This window comes from Odocoileus virginianus, chromosome 4 (genome assembly GCF_023699985.2).
Source record: "Odocoileus virginianus isolate 20LAN1187 ecotype Illinois chromosome 4, Ovbor_1.2, whole genome shotgun sequence".
Classification (NCBI taxonomy): Eukaryota; Metazoa; Chordata; class Mammalia; order Artiodactyla; family Cervidae; genus Odocoileus; species Odocoileus virginianus.
The window spans coordinates 61222562-61246840 of NC_069677.1; positions in this window are offsets into that span (position 1 = coordinate 61222562).

Genomic DNA, 24279 nt, shown 5'->3' on the forward strand with positions numbered 1-24279 from the left:
TAACTTTAGGATTAAATCCACATTGGAAACTGAGAAACAAATCTTATTCCATTGGGAGGTGGGGGGGCGATGGGCAGGGATAAACAAGAAAAAATAAATGAAAAGTAAATGAATGTAACAGAACTAAGTCTGTTAATTTTCTAATTAACTGACCCAAGACCCCATGGGCTCATATATCAGAAGGTTCAGTTGTGAAAAATGATTTTTCACGACTAAATATTTTATTGATGTGTTTGCCTAATTTCCAGAGATGCATCTTGTAGATATGTAGGCAGTTTGCTAAAAAGCTACTACCATTAGGAAATTGGAAGTCCAGGTAATCCTCTGACTACTTACATGAACTGATGTACATGACTGTATAGTCCTGAAAGACACAACTTATTATGTAATTTTGTATTACCACATATGTTATTCTTAAACCTAGTACCCTGAGGTTCTCTGTAATAATGACACATCTATTGTTCATCAAGATATCATACAAAAGATGAAAGAAGATTTTAGAAAGCAAAAAGAATGTGGTGAATATGGAAAGAATAAATATAAATGGAATGAAAAGGAAGCCTCAGAATTTTGTGAGTACATCCATTAGAAAATACTGACTTAGACTCTTAACCATTTATTCCATAAATAGCTACTTTTAAGTGGCTTATTATTATGTGCATATGTATTTTATGTATTTGAGTAATATCTAAATTAAAAGTTGGCTAACATTGAACAATGACTGTACAATTCAGCACCCCAGTGTGGACCAAAATTCCATTTAGATGGTTCAGGTGAAAATTTTAATGAAAGAACTCCTTACAGAGTTGTGGACAGGAAAAAGTGACTAAAATGTGAGATGGAGACAACCAACAATAATCAACAATGGAAGCTGTTACTACCCCTAGGTCTGAAGAGACAAGGAGAGGAGTAATGTACTGGTAAAGTAAAATCTGTACTTGGAATAAAGCTTTGCATGGAGAGTCATAGATAAAGAGCTACTTCTTAGGGGCCATAGTCAAGAAGGGAAACCCATTAGAAACCAGAAAACAAGAAACCTGGGAAATATACTTTATCACAGCTCACTGCATGAGGCACACAGCAAGAAAGAAAGAAAGTGGAGAAAGGATCTGGAAAGATAAGGAGAGAATGACTACTGCAATCTCAGATGTTGAGAATCAAAAGTCTTTCCATTGATCCAGACTGGTAGAGAGATGGAGACCAAGCCAGTCAATCCTAAAGGAAATAAACCTTGAATACTGATTGGAAGGACTAATGCTGAAGCTCCAACACTTTGGCCACATGATGTGAAGAGCTGACTCACTGGAAAAGACCCTGTTGCTGGAGAAGAAGGAGGCAACAGAGGATGAGATGGTTGGATGGCATCACTGACTCAATGGACTTGAGTTTGAACAAACTCCAGGAGATAGTGAAGGACAGGGAAAGCTGACATGCTGCAGTCCATGGAGTTGCAAAGTGTTGGACATGACTTAGTGACTGAACAAAAACAAGCTTGCCTAATGGAGGAGGGCAGTGAATGACACTGCCACTGATACAGTCATTCTAGTCAGAAGAACATGCTCTTAACACAGCATGACAATCTGGGTAGGGACTAAATACTTCTGGTATTCTCTTTATTATTTGGGAGTTGATGGGAGAGATTAACTTAATGGAAGTCCCTTTAATAGCACAAAATTCCTGGGGAGAAAGCATAGTTTGGTAAGAAGACCATTGTACTAAGAGTCAAGATACTCTGTTTTCGCACATACTGGATATATAACCTAACTACCTAACTTTTTGAAAATCAATGAACACCCTATAAAATGAAGAACCTTGACTCTAAGAATCTCTGGATTTACAATACTTTAATCAATCTCCCTCAAAATACCCACTTTCACCATTATTAGAAGATTAACTTCACAGAACATTAAAATTATATAAAGTTTTTAAATTTTTTTATTTATTCTTTGGCTTTAATTTTTCTAGACATTAGTGCCATGTTAAATTCTTCTTTCACTTTTCCTAGCATATATCACCAAATTCTGAAATTTCTTCCTCTGACACTTTCTTCTCCATTTTGATTTGATACAGGTGCTACCACTTCACAGCTGGAACACTAAAGGAACTTCCTTATGACTTGAACAACCCATTCTTTTGAAACTGAATTGTTACAGAGAAAGAAAAAATATTAGTAGATTCTTCATAGAGTAGGATGGATTGTTCATGACAGGGTTCTGAGTATGTGACAAGATGTGACACTTCAGTATGCAGATTATTTTGAGCTGAGAACAATCAAAACTCAAAATTCTCAGGAAGAATCATTGAACTTCCTCCTTACTGCTTAAAATAATTTAATACAGGAAGCCCATCCCAGGAAGAAGCTATCACCATGGATAACTATGATAAAGTATGTACTAAGTATGATAGAGATAGTGAGAAACCTGGAAAAGTCCATTTGATGAGTCTTCTCTCTGTCCCATTATCTTTTTTTTTTTTTAATTTTTATTGGGACATAATTGATTTAAAATGTTGTGTTAGTTTCAAGTGTACAGTAAAGTGAATTTATTATATATATATATATACATATAGGGTTGGCCAAAATGTTCATTCAAGTTTTTCTGTGACATCTCGTGGAGAAACCTGAAAGACATTTTTGGCCAACCCAATTCATATATCCACTATTTTTTATTTTCTTTTCCCATGTAGGCCATTACAGAGTATTGAGTAGTTTCCCTGTGGTATGCAGTAGGTCTTTATTATTTATTTTATATGTAGTAGTGTGTATGTGTGTCCCATTGCTTTTGAATGATCTGTTACTGACCAGAACTCAGGTCTACCCTCCTGATATTCAGTAAAGCCAATCTACTGACACTGGGTTGTAGTGAAGGGAAGTGCAACATTTATTGCAAGGCACAAAGCGAGGAAAGGGGTACCTAGAGCCTGGAAGATCGTAATTTCATTGGTTTTAGGGAAGGGGCTTTTAAAGACCATGTTAGAGGAGAAGCTGTAGGATGCATGATAAACTTGTGGACAATTTTCTGACTAGTTGCTGATGAGGTAGCAGAATGGTGTTTCAGGACACTCAGTTATCAGTCTTCCAATTCCAACCAGTCTAGGGTCTATGTGTCTGAGGTCAGCAGTTTTCACCTGGTGGGGGTCTTGCTGTTCAGTCACACACTCGTGTCCAGTTCTTTGTGATCCCATGAATTGTAGCATGCTAGGCTTCCGCTTTCACTGTCTCCCAGAGTTTGTTCAAACTCATGTGCATTGAGCAGTGGGGGTCTAGTTTCTATAAAAACAACTTAAGAATGTATGTCAGGCATTGTTATCTGTTTTTATCAAGAAGCCAATCTTATAGTTTGACTTATTGCTCAAAATATTCTCTCCTGTTTGTTCAACTGCCTCTTCTTTGTTCCTATTTCTGTTCCTTCTTAAATGAATAACTGCTTGAGGCTGTCTTTAGAACTCAGGGAGGCCTAGGAGACTAGAGACAAGGACATAAACATGCTTTTTATATCCAGGCTTCCCCTTCCCTTAGGGTCCTGCTTGGTTTCAATCCCACCTTTTCTCTGACACTCCTCAGTCCTGAGGGGAACGAGTGGGACAAGAAAGGCAAAACAGTTTTGGATAAGGCAGTTAATCATAAACTTGGCAGGGGAACTTAATTTTTAGGTGAACAGGGGTTCAAGCCCAAGAAATATTTGTTTACCAAACATTGACTCTTTTTTATCTTCCTGTGAATCACCTTACTTCCCTTTGAAGCCTCAGACACCTACTCTCTTTTCCTGAGCCCAGAATAATATGCAGATCTCAACTTGCTTTGCTGTTTTTGGAATCCTTTATACTATGTCTTTGCCCCATGCACAGGTAGTAAATTTTACTTTCTCCTGTTAATCTGTTTTATATCATTTTAATTTCTAGACAAAACAACTAGGAGGGGAGAGGGGGAAAACTTCCTCTTTCCCACAGTCACAAAGTAAACACATAGAAATGAACTAAAACACCTGTTTTTGATTTAAATTCAACAAATCTCTATCAAGTGTAATTATAGTTTATGCTGAGGATGAAACAATGAAAGATTTTGAACCTGTCTTCAGTGAGCCCACAGTTTAAATTTTAGTTGTTGAAAATATATAATGGGTGCAGTATGTTTCATTCATAAAATATTAATTTTGTTTAAATATAGCTTTTTTTGAAGGCTAAACCATGACTCTTACAAAATGAAAAAATGTTAGAGATTTTACTTAATTCATTAATTAATGAGGTGCTATGGATTGAAGGGACCTCCCCCCAAAGGTTTTAAAGTCCTAAACCCTTAGTAACTGTGAATGTGACCTTATTTGGAAATAGGGTCTTGGCAGATATAATTGAATTAAAAAGAGGCCATACTGGCCCCCTCGAGCCTTCAGAGAGAGCATGGACTTGCTGATGCCTTGATTTCAAACTTCTACCTTCTAAAATGTGAGAGAATATATTTCTGTTGATTTAAGCTATTAAGAATATGGTACTTTGTTGAAATAGCCCTCAAAAAACCAATGCATAAGGGGAACAGTAAACTACTAACTGATTCAAAGGAGACTACAAGAAGCAAGGGGCTTCCCTGGTGGCTCAGTGGCAAAGAATCCACCTGCCAATGCAGGTGATGTGGGTTCAATCTCTGGGCCTAGAAGATCCCCTGGAGAGGGAAATGACAGCGTATTCTAGTAATTTGCCTGGAAAATACTAGGAACAAAGGAGCCTGGAGGGTTATAGTCTATGGGGTCACAAAAGAGTCTGACAGGATTTAGTAACTAAACAACAACAACAAAGAGCAGATACATCTGTTTAAACAATGAGCGATGCTAAAATAAATTTTTGATAGGTATAAAAGTGATTTCCTGGAAAGGGAATCAATTCATCTCCTCCAGCCAAAATTCATTTTCAATTCTATGAACAAGAAGCATTTACATAACAGTTTTCTACAATTTACAGAATCATCTAACATAGCTCAAAGATGAAAAGTTGCAGATCATGATAGACCAGGGTCTGGTAGACACCATAATGTTCCCAGTAATCCCCTTGTTTTGTTATTTGAACATTTTTCACAATTTAATTAAAATCAGAAAATTAAGCAATGATAAATTATTTGCTACACATTTGAAATGAATTTCTGTGTCAAAAGATTTATCTCACTTTTAGTTTTCAGTCCTCAGTAGTTTGTATTTCATTATAATTTTTGTTGTAACAATTTTCTCACTAAAAGGTTTTAGGAGAGGAAATGTATTTGCATGTATCTTTCCCTGATTATACAGTGGCACCTATACCCTAGAACATTCTGTTCAGAGTTGACTTTAATCTTCTTTATATTTGAGTTTTATCTTCCAAATTTATCACTTGCTTTTTCTAAGTAATCTTTCAGTCTTACAAGGAACAATGGCCCTTAAGGAAAACTCATTCATTCTATACTCTACATAAATTCTTGGAAGTTGCTCCCTTTTTCTCTAGTCCATTTATCTAGGGATATGATTCAATCTTCAGGGAAACTTCCTTACCCCCTCTTTTCCACCTGACTTCTGAATGCACTCACTTACTCTCATCTTCCATTAAATTTTAGTCAGCTTCTGAGTTCAGCTTTTCATTGTTTTCTGATCATTTCATATGTTTAAGTTTATCTTTTTAACCATATGGGGGTCACACTCTGGCTAGGCCAGAATTGTGTGTTTGCAAGCACGATATTTTTAAATTGAATTTGAGTGCCTCTAGGAGGAAAGCACCCTATCTTCCCTTTCCTGAAGCTCTCACTTTACCTTATCATTGTATCTCTGAACATTTAATTCCCTGTGCTTCCTTTCTGGATCCAAAGACATTTGACTTCTGTACCTTGTTAGAGTTTCCTGGTGGCTCAGTGGTAAAGAATCCACCTGCCCATGCAAGAGATATGGGTTCAGTCTCCGGGTCTGGAAGATCCTCTGGAGAAATAAATGGCAACTCACTCCAGTATTCCTGGGAATCCCAGTATTGCCTGGGAAATCGCATGGACAGAGGAGTCTGGAGGGATACAGTCCATCGGGCTGCAAAAAATCAGACATGACTTAGCCACTAAATAATACAACAATAACCATGTTACAGAGACTGAAGAATATAACCTACATGTTATCAGGAGCCCTGTTTTCTTCTACACCTATGTCCTTTGTGCATTCCTTGGCTCAGCTGTGTGTGTAGGTGTGTTTAATATGGACTTTTTTTTTTTAATAAGTTAATCCGAAATAAACTTTTTGGCTATGTGAAAAGCCAGTGATAATAGCATGAATTCACACTTGTATATTCTAGGGCTTGCAAGCATTTGTATATACATTTTCTCATTAAATTCTCATAATTATCTGATAAGGTAGAAATTACTTATACTATTTACATATGGGAAAAGTAAAGGAAGGTGAAAGCCACACAGTTACGTCTGACTCTTTGTGACCCCTTGGACGACACAGTCCATGGAATTCTCCAGGCCAGGATACTGCAGTGGGTAGCTGTTTCCTTCTCCAGGGGATCTTCCCAACCTAGGTCTCTTGTATTGCAGGCAAATTCTTTACCAGCTGAGCCAAAGGGAAGCCCCATGAGTCTCAGATAAATGAAACGCCTTGCTAATCACACAGTCAGTAATCAGAAGGTTTACTTTTTTTAAACATTATATGAAGAAGTTCAAATAAGTGTAAACTTACGTACATGCTTTGTTTCTAGCAGAAATAAAAATTACATTTAAAAAATGCTGCAGGCATGCTAATAGGGCATGTTACTGCAGAGCACTGAGAAAATGAAAGTAAGAAAATCTTTATTTAGCTTTGCAAATCACCTGAAAGCTTTCTATGTATAAATACAGGATTTGGTTTGTAAAATTAGTCTCACTGCTACCCATATTCATCAATTCTATCCTATTTGTTGATTGCTTCTGCTCATGTTATCTTTTTATTCTTTATTCACAGAATTAAAAAGAACATATGTAGCTGTCCACTCAAAGCAGCCTCATGCACAAACAAATTTCATTTTTAAAAGGCTAACAAATGATAAATAAGAGGACTGGCTAACTACATTATGTTTCTATTAGCTTCATTTTCATACTTCATGGCAAATAGATGGAGAAAAAGTGGAAACAGTGGTAAATATTATTTTCTTGAGCTCCAAAATCACTGTGGACAGTGACTGCAGCCACAAAATTAAAAGATGCTTGCTCCTTGGAAGAAAAGCTATGACCAACCTAGACAGCACATTAAAAAGCAGAAACATTACTTTGCTGAAAATGATTCATATAGTCAAGACTATGATTTTTCCAATAGTCATGTACAGATGTGAGAGTTGGACCACACAGAAGGCTGAGTGCTGAAGAACTGATGTTTTGAATTGTGGTGCTGGAGAAGACTTGAGAGTCCCTTGGAATGCAAGGAGATAAAACCAACCAATCCTAAAGGAAATAAAGCCTGAATATTCCTTGGAAAGACTGATGCTGGAGCTGAAGCTCCAATATTTTGGCCACCTGATGTGAAAAGCCGACTCATTGGGAAGGACTCTGATGCTGGGAATGACTGAAGGCAGGAGGAGAAGGGGGCGACAGAGGGTGAGTTTGTTGGATGGCATTGCAGACTCAATGGACATGCTGCTGCTGCTGCTAAGTCACTTCAGTCGTGTCTGACTCTGTGACCCCATAGACTGCAGCCCACCAGGCTCCTCTGTCCCTGGGATTCTCCAGGCAAGAATACTGGAGTGGGCCAATGGACATGAAGTGAACAAATTGTGGGAGACAGTGAAGGACAGGGAAGCCTGGTCTGCTACAGTCCATGGGGTTGCAACGGGTCAGACATGATTCAGCGGTTAAACAACAACAAATTAGTCTCATTACCAGGTTTCTTTAGATTCACTGTAAGATTACCTTTAAGACTGTTCTTATTTCTATAAGGTACCAAATAAGAATACTTATTTTTCATAACTGATTTAATCTAAATTTGAAATGATTCATAATGATTTGAAATGTATTACATTAAAATTCTGTGCACCATTTCAAACAATCAGAGACAAATGAGTTGACCGTTCAATTGATTAGATATTTAAATGGATTAAGAAAATGAAATTTCTGTTAAACTCAGAAATAAACTAAACTATGAGTATTATTTACTTATTTTCCAAAGGCTTCCTATTTGGAAAGAAACTATCTTGCCAAAATAGAGTTTTGTTTTTTTTTTTTTTATATGAAATCATCTATTAAGGGGGCTACACTTTAATTTTTATTATGGATAACAGTATTTCCCAAATGGGTCCTACTCTTTTATGACTTCTTAAACAGGAAACACTTTACCCATCATTATGAAATGGCTCACAATTATGCAACTGATGACTACTCTGTTATGAACACAGCTTTAGGCAATGTTAAGATGTGAAAGGTTATTTACTGCCAAACTAAATGGCCACAAGCTTCTATAAAGTTTGAGTGCCACTATTTATTTCTTTTTTTCTAAGTTTTTAATAGAATTTTCAAACATACAGCAAAATTGAAAGAATTTTACCGTAAACACTCAAATACCAAAACCTAGATTCTGCTACTAATATTGTACCACAGGAGGTATTTGCTTTATCACATATGTATGCATCCCTCTGTTCATCTCTCAATCCATCTTATTTTTTATTCATTTGAAAGCAATCACAGACATTAATATGTTTCCCTCTATATAATTCAGCATACATATTATTAGAGTTCAGATAGAGTATCTTCTTTTGATGTAAAATTTATGTAGCAAAGCATATGACAGTTGCTCAGTTTTGACAAAAATTTTCAGTCACAAAGTCATATTGGACTCTTTGTAACCCCATGGACTGCAGCACACCAGTATCCTCTGTCCTCTTTGTCTCCTGGAGTTTCCTCAAATTCATATACGTTGAGTCGATGATGTCATCCAACCATCTCATCCTCTGGCATCTCCTTCTCTTCCTACCTTCAATTTTTCCCAGCTTCAGGGTCTTTTCTAGTGAATTGGCTCTTCACATCAGACAGTCAAAGCTCTAGAGCTTCAGCTTTAGCATCAATCTTACCAATGAGTATTCAGGGTTGATTTCCTTCAGGATTGATTTGTTTGATCTCTTTGCAGTCCAAGGGACTCTCAAGAGTCTTCTCCAGTCCATCACCACAATTTGCAAGCATCAGTTCTTCAGTGTTCAACCTTCTTTATGCACAGATTTCACATCTGTTCATGATTACTGGAAAAAATATAGCTTTGACTATACAGACCTTTGTCAGAAAAGTGATGTTTCTGCTTTCAATGTGCTATCTAGATCTGTCATAACTTTCCTTCCAAGGAGCAAATGCTTTTTTAACATCATGGTTTTCTTCTTATTTTTTTTTTTTATTGTTTTATTCCCTAAGTCATCTCCAACTCTTTCGTGACCTCATAGACTGTAGCCTGTCAATCTCCTCTGTCCATGGGATTTCCCAGGCAAGGATACTAGAGTAGGTGGCCATTTTCTTCTCCAGGGGATCTTCCCAGTGATCAAATCCACATTTTCTACATTGGCAGGTGAAATTCTTCACTGCTAGTTACCTGAGAAGCCCCTTTGACAAATACACACACTGATATAATCCAAATTCTATCAAAATGTCATGTTGTATTTTGCCTTTTTTAAACTTTTAAAAAATGCTTTGTTGTTGTTGTTGTTTTTTTGCTATTGCTCTTGCTTTGTTTGTTTTGACAGTTGTAGGTTGTCTCTGTGCCCAGGGTCAGCCTGCAGTGTGAACTTTGTGTCTTCTTAGGTGGTTTTGAGCTTTAGCTTTTCCCAGGGCATACACAATCACTTTCTTCTTTTCTCTGTATTTGCAGTTGCTTTTTCAATGTCCTAGTTTTTAATGTCTCATCACCAAAGGAGAAAAAAAACTTAGGTGGCATTAAAGGGTGCCAGCTCTTTAAATCCTTAGGAAGTTACCTTAAGTAGAGGGGAAGGACTTGCAAAAATGCGAATGTGGAACAATGGCTACTCAGCTCTTTGTACCTCTCTGACCAGAAACAGCAGTCAGCAATCAAAGCCAACATCACTGATGTTTGGAGGACTGGTTGCTTTTCTTCTACATTGGCTTTCTTCTGTTGTATGCTAACTGCTGCAGGGACAAATGCAAGTTGTCTGCCACATGGCTGGGGAGAAGGGAACTAGCTTCTACTGTGATAAGATATTAGATTGAGTGAAATTAACCATAATTTACTGCCCAAACCTTCCCTGGAAGTTGAAAACCTTCAGTAAACTCCAGAGTAAAATAGTTCCATTAGACAGATTCTGCCAATGCAATTGTTTTCTAAGGAAGGGAGACAGATTCCTGGTGTTTCCCACTCTGCTATCTTCCCAGAATTCTTTCTCTCCCTCCACTCACTTTTGATAGTATATCTGACTCTTCCCTCTTTTTTTTCTTTTCTTAAGAAGACATTCTTGAATATCCTATAGATGGAGCTCAAGATCTCCTGACATTGTATTGGTATTCCCACTAGAGGAAACATTTTAAAATGAAATTAACAGAGTAACACTTTCTACTAGTATTAAGTAAAACCTTTTGTACTTCCTAGAGATGGACCACATTTTACATTAAGGAATAAAAATATTTAATATATCCAATTTGCTTATTAAAATTTCTGTTATTTAAAATTAATGCTTACTTGCTTGCTATACTTTCACAGAATTAGGAAAAACAAAACAACAAATGACCATGATGATATGTTACTTTTTCTGTCTTGGGAGAAGAAATAAAATAGACAAGGACAACAACTCTGATCTGAATCTTATCACTTAGAGTGTTGTGCCAGCTCCAGAGATTGAAGACTAGTCAAACTGATGGAGAACCTCACCCTTTCCAAGTAATCGGCTTCCCAGTAAAGGACCCATCTGCCAATGCAGAAGATATAAGAGACATGGGTTAGATCCCTGGGTCAGGAAGATCCCTTGAAGAAGGGCATGGCAACCTACTCCAGTATTTTTGCCTGGAGAATTCCATTGGCAGGCCACATAGTCCATGGGGTCACAGAGTCAGACACAACTGAAGTGACTTAGCACACACACAAGCATGAAATGTATAATATCTGAGAAGTACTTGATTTTACATTTATTGGGATAAAGGAGACTGAACCACTTTGATAGATCTCTCTGTCTCAGGGTTTCTGTGATTTCCATGTCTATTGCTATGGCTCAGGGAGAGGAAGTGCCTTGAATTTTCAAACACCAAGCAATTAGTTTTGACTGTTGTTTTTCTCACTGTGAACATGTCTTCTTTCTTTTCACAGTTAGGTATTCTGCATTGTGTAAATAGGAAAAAATGTTTCAAACTTCCAAATCTAGCAAACCTTTGCTGATTCCTAATACTCACTTATTCTCTGGATAGTTACCTAGTTTAAGAAATGTCTTTGTACCTTGGTTTCTTTATCTATAAAATGTCAGTGACAATCCAGAACTCAGATGGTTTCTGTCAGTAACAAGTTTGACATAGTGTTTATCATCAAATAAAAATTTGCTTACTTCTAAATTAATATGTCAAAACCCTGGAAAAATTCAAATGATCAAAGTATATTATTGATTTTAACTAAGAGCAAATAGTTTGGAGGTGTGCTAATATTTCCACTGGGAATGTGGAAGACTCATTTGGAAAAAAAAAATCTGTAACTTACCTACTCTGAATGAATTTGTGGCTAGGAAGAGTAAATGAGCCTTGGAACTTTTTCCATTTCCCCTTTTCTATCTTCCAAGTTCAAAATTCAAATTCTACCTTTAGATTGATCATGTCAAATTCAACTCAGGCAGATGTCATTATTCACTGGGTCTAATCTGATGGGAACAGAACCCTAAACAATGCTTTACATATATTACCTCATTTAGTTATTTTAGAAACCATGTTTTGGAGATTTCACCCTATTTTAAGAAGGAAAATAAGACTATAGAGAAATTTGGTGAATCGATCAAGGTAATGAGTGGTAGTAAAGTCCAGCCAGTCCAGGTCCAAAGCCCATCCTCTTAATGACTGGGTTCTTCTGGGGATTTGTATGTTACCTAGAAAGATAAATCAATGGGTGTTGGGAAAGTGAGCTGGCAACAACTTGCTGCTGAGGCTCCATCTCATTCCATGACATGTTCAGAAAGGGAGAGCCACAAGAATATCACACAAATAATTTAGCCATAGCATATCAATACTGGGTTCTAGCTGGAAAGAGAGAAATAATTCTTCATCTCACTGACTATACTTTAGAGCTATGGTGTGGCCTTGGAGGAGCTGTGGTGAAATTTGATATCTAGGGATCAGGAAAGAATTAGGAGTTATCATTGGCTTCCAGAATTATTCTTTGATTCTTCTGTTAGGAAAGTTCATGCAAGGACTCAAGTGCAGCTTCTTCAAACTGTTTTCAGCAAAATACTAGTCTCATAAGTTGATAATTGTTTTGCTTTTGTCTGCGTACCTGGGAGGGTAGGTATGTATTTGAGAGTGTGTGGAAAACTCTGATGGGAAAGATTTGCAGTCAGATTAGTTCAAGTTTATGACTTCTCAGGATGCCAATGGCCAAGAAGAAAAGAAAGGTAATTAGTCTATAGGGGGTTTTATTTTTTCATACTTTTGGTTCAGTGATCTGTTACTACATTATTAAAATGTTATTTAAATTTTGTAATATCATATTTTAAAATTACATGCTTTTGCAAATTTTAGTAAGTTGTGATGTTACTTTTATGGGAAACCTGAATAGAAGACTTTAGATTGAAAGAAGCTATCAAGCTATGAAAATAACCTGGGAGAAAGAAAAAGTAAATATAAAATGTCTGCAAAATAAAAATACTAAAAAAAAAAATCTAATTTAAGAATAATAAAAAGTGCTCATGTAGTTAGTTCAAAATTCGGTCTTCATAAGAAAATACAAAATAATTAGCAAACACAAACATCTCTTCTACTCCCATTTCTATCCCTCTCAGCTATTTGTCTCTGAAGGTCACTATTGCAACCATTTTTTTCTGAAGCCCTCTTAAAAAAAATATAAGCAAGTAACAAAATATGTATGAAATATAATTATACATTAAAATAATTGCATATTATGCATTTTTAACATTCATAAAGTCACAGTACTCATATTGTCTGTATATCTAATACAGTGACTTTTTAACAGTGAATGATAATAAATATCATATTTTGATCAGCTGCATAGTAGCTTTTTTTCACATACAGCAATTGAAATACTGACCTAAAAATGGTCATTTAGGTTGTTTACAGATTACTTTAACCAAATATTTAGCATGCAATGAGCAAATCACCTGCAGCAGTATTACTGAGCCAAAAAATATTTTAAAAGTTAGAAATTCACTTTTAAATGAAAAATGAATGATATGATGTGTTAATGTTGGGTTTTCCAAGCTTAAAAACAGGGGGAAAAGTCCTCAAACTCACAGAATATTGTTATGATTTTTTCCCTGATATCAACATGAGTATAAACCAAATGAAAATATGATTTGAAATGATTAAAGTGAGTGAAGAGTCTGAAAGTGTAAATTGGCCAAATGGACTTTGTGGAGCCAATGGAGTAGGGCGTGATTATGTTCCTTCCTGGACAGTGTAGGGTTCTTGAAAGTGAAAATAGCAAAGGTGTTAGTTGCTCAGTCATGTCCAACTCTTTGCAATCCCATGAACAGCAGCCTGCCAGGCTCCTCTGTCCATGGAATTCTGTAGGCAAAAATACTGGACTATGTTGCTGTGCCCTCCTCCAAGGGATCTTCCTGACCCAGGCCTTGAACCTGGGTCTCCAGCATTGCAGGCAGTTTTTTTTATCATCTGAATAAGTGAAAGTGAAATTTGCTCAGTTGTGTCTGACTGTGACCACATGTTCTTCTATATAGTCCATAGAATTCTCCAGGTCAGAATACTGGAGTGGGTAGCCTTTCCCTTCTCCAGGAGATCTTCCCAACCCAGGGACTGAACCCAGGTCTCCCACATTGCAGACAAATTCTTTACCAGCTGAGCCACCAGGGAAGCCCAAGAATACAGGAGTGGGTAGTCTATCCCTTTTCCAGTGGATCTCCCCAACTCAGGAATCAAACTGGGGTCTCCTGCATTGTGGGTGGATTCTTTATCAACTGAGCTATCAGGGAAGTCCTTACCATCTGAGCCACCAAGGAAAAATGAAGGGAACACATACAGACTCAAATCTGGGGGAGTGGGGAAGGTCATTAAACTATAAAAAGTAGCTCCAAAAGGTCATATATGTGAGAGAAAAGCCAGAGGAAGATAGCTCTAGAGTATGGAACCACAATAGTAGCTCTAGGTATCCAATCTACTTAGCAAGACTCTCAAGAGGAGTATTTAGGTTTAAAGAAATGGGGGTGGGATAGGGGGTAAACACATGCTAACAAATGAACTAGTAAAGAAAAAGAAAGTGAAATGTCACAAATGCATCCTCAAAGAAGCAGCCTGATTGGAATAACCATTTGAAAGAGGACTCAGCCTCTGCAGAAATTTAATAAACACATGAAGAATATGGAATTTGGGTTATTTATATTTTGCTTGTCAATCTGTGTTATCTTTTCTGTTATTTACCTATTGCCTAAATAATTTTTATGACAAACTACTCAAAACCTAGTAACTTAAGAAAAGAAACAATTTATTAGTTCCTTAAGTCTCCTGGGTGGTTGTGCAATTCTGCCTGTGAATACTGGCTGAACAGAATAGTTATGATGTTGGTTGGGATTCATTCACAGGTCTGGCAGTTTTCACACTATCAGCTCACTTAGGATGTCTTTGGCTGACTCCACCTGTCCCATTTTCCAGTAGTATGGCCTGAGCATCCTGTTATGGTGATTGTAGGACTTCAAGAAAGAAAGCAAAATGCACACATGCTTTTTTTGCTTGCACCAAATATGTTGCTATCCTATTGGTCAATGCAAGTCATGTGGCCAAGTCCAAGGTCAATGTGAAAGGGCACTATCAAAGGATGTGGCTATAGAAAGGCTTAAAAAATGGAATTATTAGTACAAGCATCTATCACTCATTCTCTCTTGCTTCTTGGCCCTTCACCATGCCTGTATTATTTTTCTCTATTTTCTCATCCCCAACACCAATAGCTATTCAGTGTTCAGACCTCAGCTCAATGTCATTTCTCTACAGTCTTCCCTGACACTCCTAGATTGGGTTATTGTTGTTCAGTTGCTAAGTTATATCTGACTCTTTGCGAGCCCATGGCCTGCAGCACACCAGGCTTCCCTGTCCTTCACTGTCTCTCAAGTTTGCTCAAATTTATGTTCATTGTGTCAGTGATACTATCTAATCATCTCATCCTCTGCTTCCCTCTTCTCCTTTAGCCTTCAATCTTTCACAGCATCAGGTTCTTTTCCAATGAGTTGTTCTTCACATCAGGTGGCCAAAGTATTGGAGCTTCAGCTTCAGCATCAGTCCTTCCAATGAATATTCAGGATTGATTTCCTTTAGGATTGATTGGTTTAAATCTCCATGCAGTCCAAGGGACTCTCAAGAGTCTTCTCCAGCACCACAGTTCAAAAGCATCAATTCTTTGGCACTCACCCTTCTTTATGGTCCAATTCTCACATCCATACATGACTACTGGAAAAATCATAGCTTTGACTATATGGACCTTTGTTGGCAAGGTGATATCTCTGCTTTTTTAATGTGCTGGCTAGGTTTGTCACAACTTTGCTTCCAAGAAGCAAGCATGTTTTAATTTTGTGGCTGTAGCCACATTCTACAGTGATTTTGGAGATCAAGAAATAAAATCTGGTACTGTTTCCATTTTTTTTCTCTTCTTTCTGCCATTAAGTGATGGGACCAGATGCCAGGATCTTAGTTTTTTGAATGTTGCATTTAAGTTCATTTTTTCCACTCTCTTTTGTCACCCTCATCAGGAGGCTCTGTAGTTCATCTTTACTAGATTGAGTTAAAGTAACCTGTAGTGTGTGCTGCACATCCCTTGTCACATCACTTACTGGACCGGATACTGTATGAGGATGAGGCACATAGTTTGGTTTTAGAATTGCCAAAGTAACTTTACATGCATTCTCAGGAAGACTTCCGCTCAGAAAAATTACTATCTTATTTCTTAAATAGACGTAAATTCAATTTAAATTAACAGTTGAATAAACAAAATAAACTTTGTTTCCTCTAATCATTTAAAACATGCATAAAAATTAAAATTCTCAAACTGTAAAAAAGTGAAACATCAAATATCAAATAGGTGGTTGAAACACATCTTATAGACCAAATATGATTTTACTGGAGGGACAAAATCTGTCATAATCTGTGTGATTATCTTTCTCTACACATTTAACTGGAATTGTGTTGTAGCTCTACTAGACAAGTAAAAAGGTGAGTGACACATCCTACTGATGTGTCTCTGATGTGTCCAGGTGTTAGGGTCAGAGAAGAAGAGCTGTTCCCTGTCATGATTTCCAGGTGGGATGGCACACAAATGCCATGCTGGCCATTACATAATGAAAGTGAAGGCCTCTCAGATGATTTGTTTGAAAGGATTCTTTCATCAGCATCCAGTACAAGCCTCAAACTAGCTTCTCAGTGGAACAAAAGAGGGGAAGGACATGGTTTCTTTCTCTGTTTTTTCTCTCTCTCCATAAGGGAACTCATGGGGAAAACTAACGCCTTCTGGCCTTGAAGCAGATGATAAAACCAATCACACAGATCTTAAGTAGAAGACAGTAGAATTTATAATAACTATAAAGGTGCACTGCATGCACGAAGGGTCAATAAACTCAAAATACATTGACAGGAGTTTGTGCAATTTTTCTTCTAGAGATCCTAGGGAATGAGATAGATTTTTTAAAAATGTATTTGGGAGTTTTCCAATTGTGAGCCAGCAAAATATATGTTAATATCTGCTATTTTTGAGTACTTTTGTTTTGCCTTTTTTTTTTTCCATTCCAAATCTTTAGGGTTAAAATGTGTTTTAAACCATGTGCTCAGTTATGTCTGACTCTTTGTGACCTCAAGGACTGTAGCCCACCAGGCTCCTCTGTCCATGGAATTTTCCAGGCAAGAGTACTGGAGTGGGTTGCTATTTCCTCCTCCAGGGGATCTTCATGACCCAGGATTGAACCCTTATCTCCTGCATCTCCTTCATTGGCAGGTGGGTTCTTTACCATTGAACCACCTGGGAAGCCCATTTTAAAACATATCTGGGATTTATTTAAATCAATTGTGGTACAACAGAAGATATGGAAATAATTTTCATGAAGGAGGAATTTTATATTTACAGTTTCCTAGAAACAGGGGGAACACCATGCCACAGGGGTTCATATAAAGAAAGAACAGACATGATCAGGAGATGGAAGAGAGGGAGAGCAAACATAGCCCAGAGCTTTTATTGAAATTTTGCCAGAAGGAATGGGTAAGTCAGGCTAGGTATGCTAAGTTCAGGATTGGCTAGTTTAAATAATTTCAGTGGATGCTATAGGAGTAGTCCTTTGTTGTCTAGTACCTGCCCTGGGGGATTTAGGGCAAGGAGAAAACTAGCTTTGTGTGGGAGAGTTTGATAGAGGAGATAGTTGAGGAGAAGATAGTAGGAAAATGGGGTGACGTATAATGAGATGGTTGGATGGCATCACCAACTCAATGGACATGAGTTTTAGCAAACTCTAGGAGACGGTGAAGGACAGGGAAGCCTTCTGCATGCTGCAATCCACAGAGTCACAAATAGTCAGACATGACTAAGCCACTGAACAACAGCAACATAGTTGAGAATGTGAATTCTAGATTGGTGGTTGGTGTACCAAAGACATACTCACAGGGGAGTAGTTTGCTACCTCTAGGAATTAGGAGAGGGGCAATGCCTCTAAAATCAAGGCCCCAATTCCAGGGCACAGGAATATACAAAATAAGAAAACATAGACAATAAAGATTGAAAATCATATTCAAAAGTGGAATAGGGAATAACTGGTTAAAACCATTTTAATCTTGTATCCTTTGAAAATTCTTGGATGTTTTCACTTGGGTAAGTTATTTTGGATGCCTTAACAACTGTCTAATTAAAAATAATATAATTTAGAATTTGTTCTATGTTTATATTAGGCAAGTTTTCACATTCCTGACATTTTGTATGCAAATAGAGTTCTTCCCTGGTGGCTCAGTGGTAAAGAATACACCTGCCAATGCAGGAGATGTAGCAGATACAACTTCAATCTCTGGGCCAGGCAGATCCACTGGAGAAGGAAATGGCAATCCATTTCAGTATTCTTGCCTGGGAAATCCCATGCACAGAGGAGCCTGGTGTTCTATAGTCCATGGGGTCACAGAGAACCAGACACAACTTAGCAACCAAGCATGAGCCTGAGGAGTTCTAGCAGTAAAATTTCACCATAAAATAATATTCATAGGAGGATTTTGATTATGTTCTCTGGCTTTCCTTTACATCATTCAGTCTAATAGTCATTATTTGCTCATTTTTGGTTAGAGACATATTTTGTTAGAGAAGTTTCTCCATGAATACCCTCCAGAAGGGATATAATTGACTCAAAAAATATGTTACCATCTGTATTTAGTCACAAAACTAACTATACAACTTTAAGGCATTTGATTTCTCTATATCTCAGTTTCTTAATTTGAAAGATGATTTATAATAATTTCATCTCTGACATCTTGTTATGCTACTGCAATGTTGACTCTCTCAGTCGTGGAGTTTTATATTTTAGTTCTGAGTTCCACCTTTCAAGCCATATGCTCAAATTGTCATGATTCTCTTGCTTGTACCCCAGCCCCAAGTTACACATTTAGCAGTCATTTTGAACAGCATAACCCCACCTAACCAGGTCCTGCCCCTTAGAACCAGAGTGCACCATGAGACAGGAGATTGCCCCTCACATCCAAACTGTACCATATTTGAATCCTTTTTAGGGAAGGCTACGTTAAAAAAGTCTTGTGGGGCTAGACCCATAATATTGAGACTTGGAGCTGTAAGAGTCTCTATTTCAATGTAAAAATTAGGCAACAGAACAAACTAGAAAGCAAAGGTTTTTTTTAAAAAAAAGAGGAGAATGAGGAAGAAAAAAAATTGATCTAGAGGTAAAGAGATATGAGATGGGGCTTCCCTGGTGGCTCTGTGGGAAAGAATTTTCCTGCCAATGAAAAAACATGGGTTCAATCCCCAGTCCTGGAAGATCCTACATGCCTTGGAGCAACTAAACCTGTGCATCACAACTACTAGGCTTGTGCCTTGGAATCCAGAGCTGTGACTCCTGAAGCCTACACACTCTAGAGCTTGTGCTCCACAATAAAAGAAGCAACTGCAATGAGAAGCCCATGGACCACAACTAGAGAAAAATCCCACTCAGCAACAAAGACCCAGCATAGCCAAAAATAAAATAAATTAATTAATTAAATAAATAAAAATTTAAAAAAAGAGAGAGAGACATGAGAGGTAGAGAGTCCTGGTTCATGATAGCTTCAGATCCTTCTTCTGTGGACAAGAAGAATTCTCCATGTTGGTGTCAATATGACTCCTTTGCATTCTTCTAACTACTCTCCCCTACCCCCAAATACTTTAAAAAAATAAAAATAAAACTCAGGTTTCCATCTGTTAATTGTAGCAAAAGGAAACCCAGCATGATCAGATACAGAAAGACTTAAAACACAGGAAAGGAAAGTGACTAGGTGAAGAGAGAATTCAAGTCAAGATCTCATGATTTTAGATCAAATGTTTATCCTAGAAATTAAAAGACTCTGGGGGCAGGAAGGCTTCAAGCATTTGAAGACTATCATACAAAAAGCTAGATTATCCAAAACCATTGCTGATGGTGATTGCAGCCATGAAATTAAAAGACGCTTACTCCTTGGAAGGAAAGTTATGACCAACCTAGACAGCATATTAAAAACCAGAGACATTACTTTGCCGACAAGGTCCATCTAGTCAAGTCTATGGTTTTTCCAGTGGTCATGTATGGATGTGAAACTTGTACTATAAAGAAAGCTGAGTGCATAAGAATTGATGCTTTTGAACTGTGGTGTTGGAGAAGACTTTTGAGAGTCCCTTGGACTGTGGGAAAATCCAACCAGTCCATCCTAAAGGAGATCAGTCCTGGGTGTTCATTGGAAGGACTGATGTTGAAGCTGAAACTCCAATACTTTGGCCACCTGATGCAAAGAGCTGACTGATTTGAAAAGACCCTGATGCTGGGCAAGATTGAAGGCAGAAGGAGAAGGAGATGACAGAGGATGAGATGGTTGGATGGCATCACCAACTCAATGGACATGAGTTTGGGTAAACTCCAGGAGTTGGTGATGGACAGAGAGGCCTGACATGCTGTGGTTCATGGGTTCGCAAAGAGTCAGGCATTACTGAGCGACTGAACTGGACAGAATATTATTTTCTGTTTGAATGTATATGTGGCTGAGGGCCATGGGGAAGCAGATTTCAACTCAGTTTAAGAATCTTCTGAGCTGGTCCATAATGGTTTGTAAGTTTTCTGATGCACACTGAAATTTGTTTGTTCAAGATAGATGTCTTCACGGTAGGGGTAATGTAAAGGTCAAAATTTGTATAGACAATTGACTAAAATACTATAAATCTTATTTCAATGTATTCAATGCATCAATATTGCCAGATAATAGTGACCCATTCTATATGTACCTACTATAACATTATGTATTTCCTCACCTCAGTTAACACTTGCAAATATATTATTTTCTAATATTACTTATTATTTTGTTAGTGTAGGCTTCATCTTCCCAAACAGATAATAAATTTCAGATTTTAAGAATTCTGCTTATGTATCCTAACAGAGATGAACTAAGTAAATATTGAATTGAAATTGGTACAGAAAATTTTAACTAAGCCTTGGAAAAATACCTTACATTTAAAGAGTAATTTCTTCAAGTGATGCTGCACTATCACTATTTCACCCTCTTTTATGCTTCCTCAGGGAACATAAACTCTATTAATAAAATTACCCTTCTTCCAATAAGTTACTTTTTCCAATTTGTTGACATACTTGTGTTCTGGTATGTTGACCATATTACAATAGTCAATTAGCCCAAAGAATAACATTTTTAACAGCATGCTTTTCTGTTGGATATTTTAAAGATGAGTTGTTTAAGTCTGACTTTATTTTTATTAACTCCTTTTAATCCCCCAAAGCCCTACTATTGCATTAAAAATGAGTCCCAGATGTGCTGTGTATACCCCACACAGCAGTATAGTCTCAAACATGTATCAACAGTCTCCATGGATGAAAATATGGGCTTGATTTCATATGATTTGTATAGATGGCTATATAAAAATGAGTTAATATTTTTCTTTAAGTAATGAGATACAATTTCTGCCACATTTAAAGACAGGCTGGATTTAATTTTGCCTTGTTTCTCCCTGACTCCTGGACTTTAAAAATGATTTTAAATTTTATTTTTAACAACAAAATAATTAATTGAAAGTTGTTTTTCCATTTAAAGATGTTAAACCATGAAGATAAACCAAAGATCTTCATATTTAAAGATCCTAGTTTCTTTCCTCATTCATAAAATTACCACCTTAGCAATCTTATTTGCTATATCAGTTCAGTTCAGTCAATCAGTCGTGTCCAACTCTTTGCGACCCCATGAATCGCAGCACGCCAGGCCTCTATGTCCATCACAAACTCCCGGAGTTTACTCAAACTCATGCCCATCGAGTCGGTGATGTCATCCAGTCATCACATCCTCCATCGTCCCCTTTTCCTCCTGCCACCAATCCCTCCCAGCATCAGAGTCTTTTACAACGAGTCAACTCTGCACATGAGATGGCCAAATTATTGGAGTTTCAGATTCAGCAGCAGTCCTTCCAACGAACACCCAGGACTTATCTCCTTTAGGATGGACTGGTTGGATCTCCTTGCAGTCCAAGGGACTCTCAAGAGTCTTCTCCAACACCACAATTCAAAAGCATCAATTTTTCCGTGCTCAGCCTTCTTCACAGTCTAACTCTCACACCCATACATGACCACTGGAAAAACCATAGCCTTGACGAGACTGACCTTTGTTGGCAAAGTAATGTCTCTGTTTTCTAATATGCTATCTAGGTTGGTCATAACTTTCTTTCCCAGGAGTAAGCGTCTTTTAATTTCATGGCTGCAGTCACCATCTGCAGTGATTTTGGAGTCCCCCAAAATTAAAGTCTGACACTGTTTAGACTGTCTCCCCATCTATTTTCTTATTCTCCTTGCTATTCTTTGGAACTCTGTATTCAGATGGGAATATATTTGCTTTTCTCCTTTGCTTTTTGCTTCTCTTCCTTTCACAGCTATTTGTAAGGCCTCCTCAGACATCCACTTTGCTTTTTTGCATTTCTTTTCCGTGAGGATGGTCTTAATCCCTGTCTCCTGTACAATGTCATGAACCTCCATCCATAATTCATTAGGCACTTTGTCTATCAGATCTAGTTCCTTAAATCTATTTCTCACTTCCACTGTATAATCATAAGGGATATGATTTAGGTCATACCTGAATGGTCTAGTGGTTTTCCCTACTTTCTTCAATTTAAGTCTGATTTTGGCAATAAGTTCGTGATGTGAGCCACAGTCAGCTCATGGTCTTGTTTTTGCTGACTGTATAGAGCTTCTCCATCTTTGGCTGCAAAGAATATAATCAATCTGATTTCAGTGTTGACCATCTGGTGATGTCCATGTGTAAAGTCTTCTTTTGTGTTGCTGGAAGAGGGTGTTTGCTATGACCAGTGTGTTCTCTTGGCAGAACTCTATTAGGCTTTGCCCTGCTTCATTCTGTACTCCAAGGCCAAATTTGCCTGTTACTTCAGGTGTTTCTTGACTTTCTACTTTTGCATTCCAGTCTCCTATAATGAAAAGGACATTTGGGGGGGGGGGTGGTGTTAGTTCTAGAAGTTCTGTAGGTCTTCATAAAGCCGTTCAACTTCAGCTTTTTCAGTGTTTCTGGCCGCACGTAGGCTTGGATTATCATGATATTGAATGGTTTACCTTGGAAACGAACAGAGATCATTCTGTCATTTTTGAGATTACATCCACATACTGCATTTTGGACTCTTTTGTTGACCATGATGGCTACTCCATTTCTTCTAAGGGATTCCTGCCCACAGTAGTAGATATAATGGTCATCTGAGTTAAATTCATCCATTCCAGTCCATTTTAGTTTGCTGATTCTTAGAATGTTGACATTCACTATTGCCATCTCCTGTTTGACAAGTAGATCAGTGTGATCTACTTGTCGCCAAACACAATGTCTTTAATTCAACCTCTAGATTAGGGAGTCATAAAGACCTTCAGAGTTGATTACACATGGTGATCTATGGAAAAGATTGTTAATGCTATGGATGTGAAATTTAACAGAAAGAACATCATGAAAGTCTGACAGGATTACACCACTGAAGATACCATCAGTGTTATAGATAAACCTGTGAAAGACATTAAGCCCAAACAATAACCCCTTGCTAGGGGCAAAAAAAACCAGTGTCTAGATGTTGCATATGACTTTACAGGATTTATGACAGTCAATTGAGGAAATCATGAAAGAAATTGTGGATATAATTTTTAAAAGATGGGAAGTTTTCAAGCAATAGAGGTGAAGACTTCCAAATCAGAAAATATGGAAGCAGTGCCAGAAAAAAGGCAACATTAGACAATCTGGCAGAAAAGTTCCAATTATTCAAGAATGCTTTTGACTTCTTTTATGACATAAAGAAGGCTGAGCACCAAAAACTGATGCTTTTGAACTGTGGTGCTGGAGGAGATGATTGGATAGCATAATGGATATGGATAGCATAATGGACGTGAATATGAGCAAAGTGTGGGAGATAGTGAAGGGCAGGGAATCCTGGTGTACTGCAGTTCATGGAGTCGCAGAGTCAGACACTGCTTAGCAACTGAACAACAACAAAATAACATGGAACTTTTATGATATGGGTGAAACCAAAGCAAATGATGGAAGAGTATTGGTACCATATAGGAACAATTTTTAAGAATATAAAAGCAAAAAAGTCAGACAGAAATTACAATGTATTCCCATAAACTTACACTGTGTCTGCCTCTCCTGCCTCTCTTGTGTCTCCTCTACATTTTCCACTTCTGCCACCCCTGAGACAGAACATCAATCTTCCTCTTCTTCCTCCTCAATGGGAAGATGATGAGGATGAAGACTTTTATGATGATCCATACCCACTAATGAATAATGAAAAATTATGTGTACAGTTAATAAACTTATCTGTTGTGTATGTGCATGAGTGTCTTCATGGGAAAATCTAATAACTGTTTGTTAAGAATGTGTGCACTTGTACTCAGTCGCTTCAGTCTTGTATGACTTTTTACAACCCTAGGGACCAT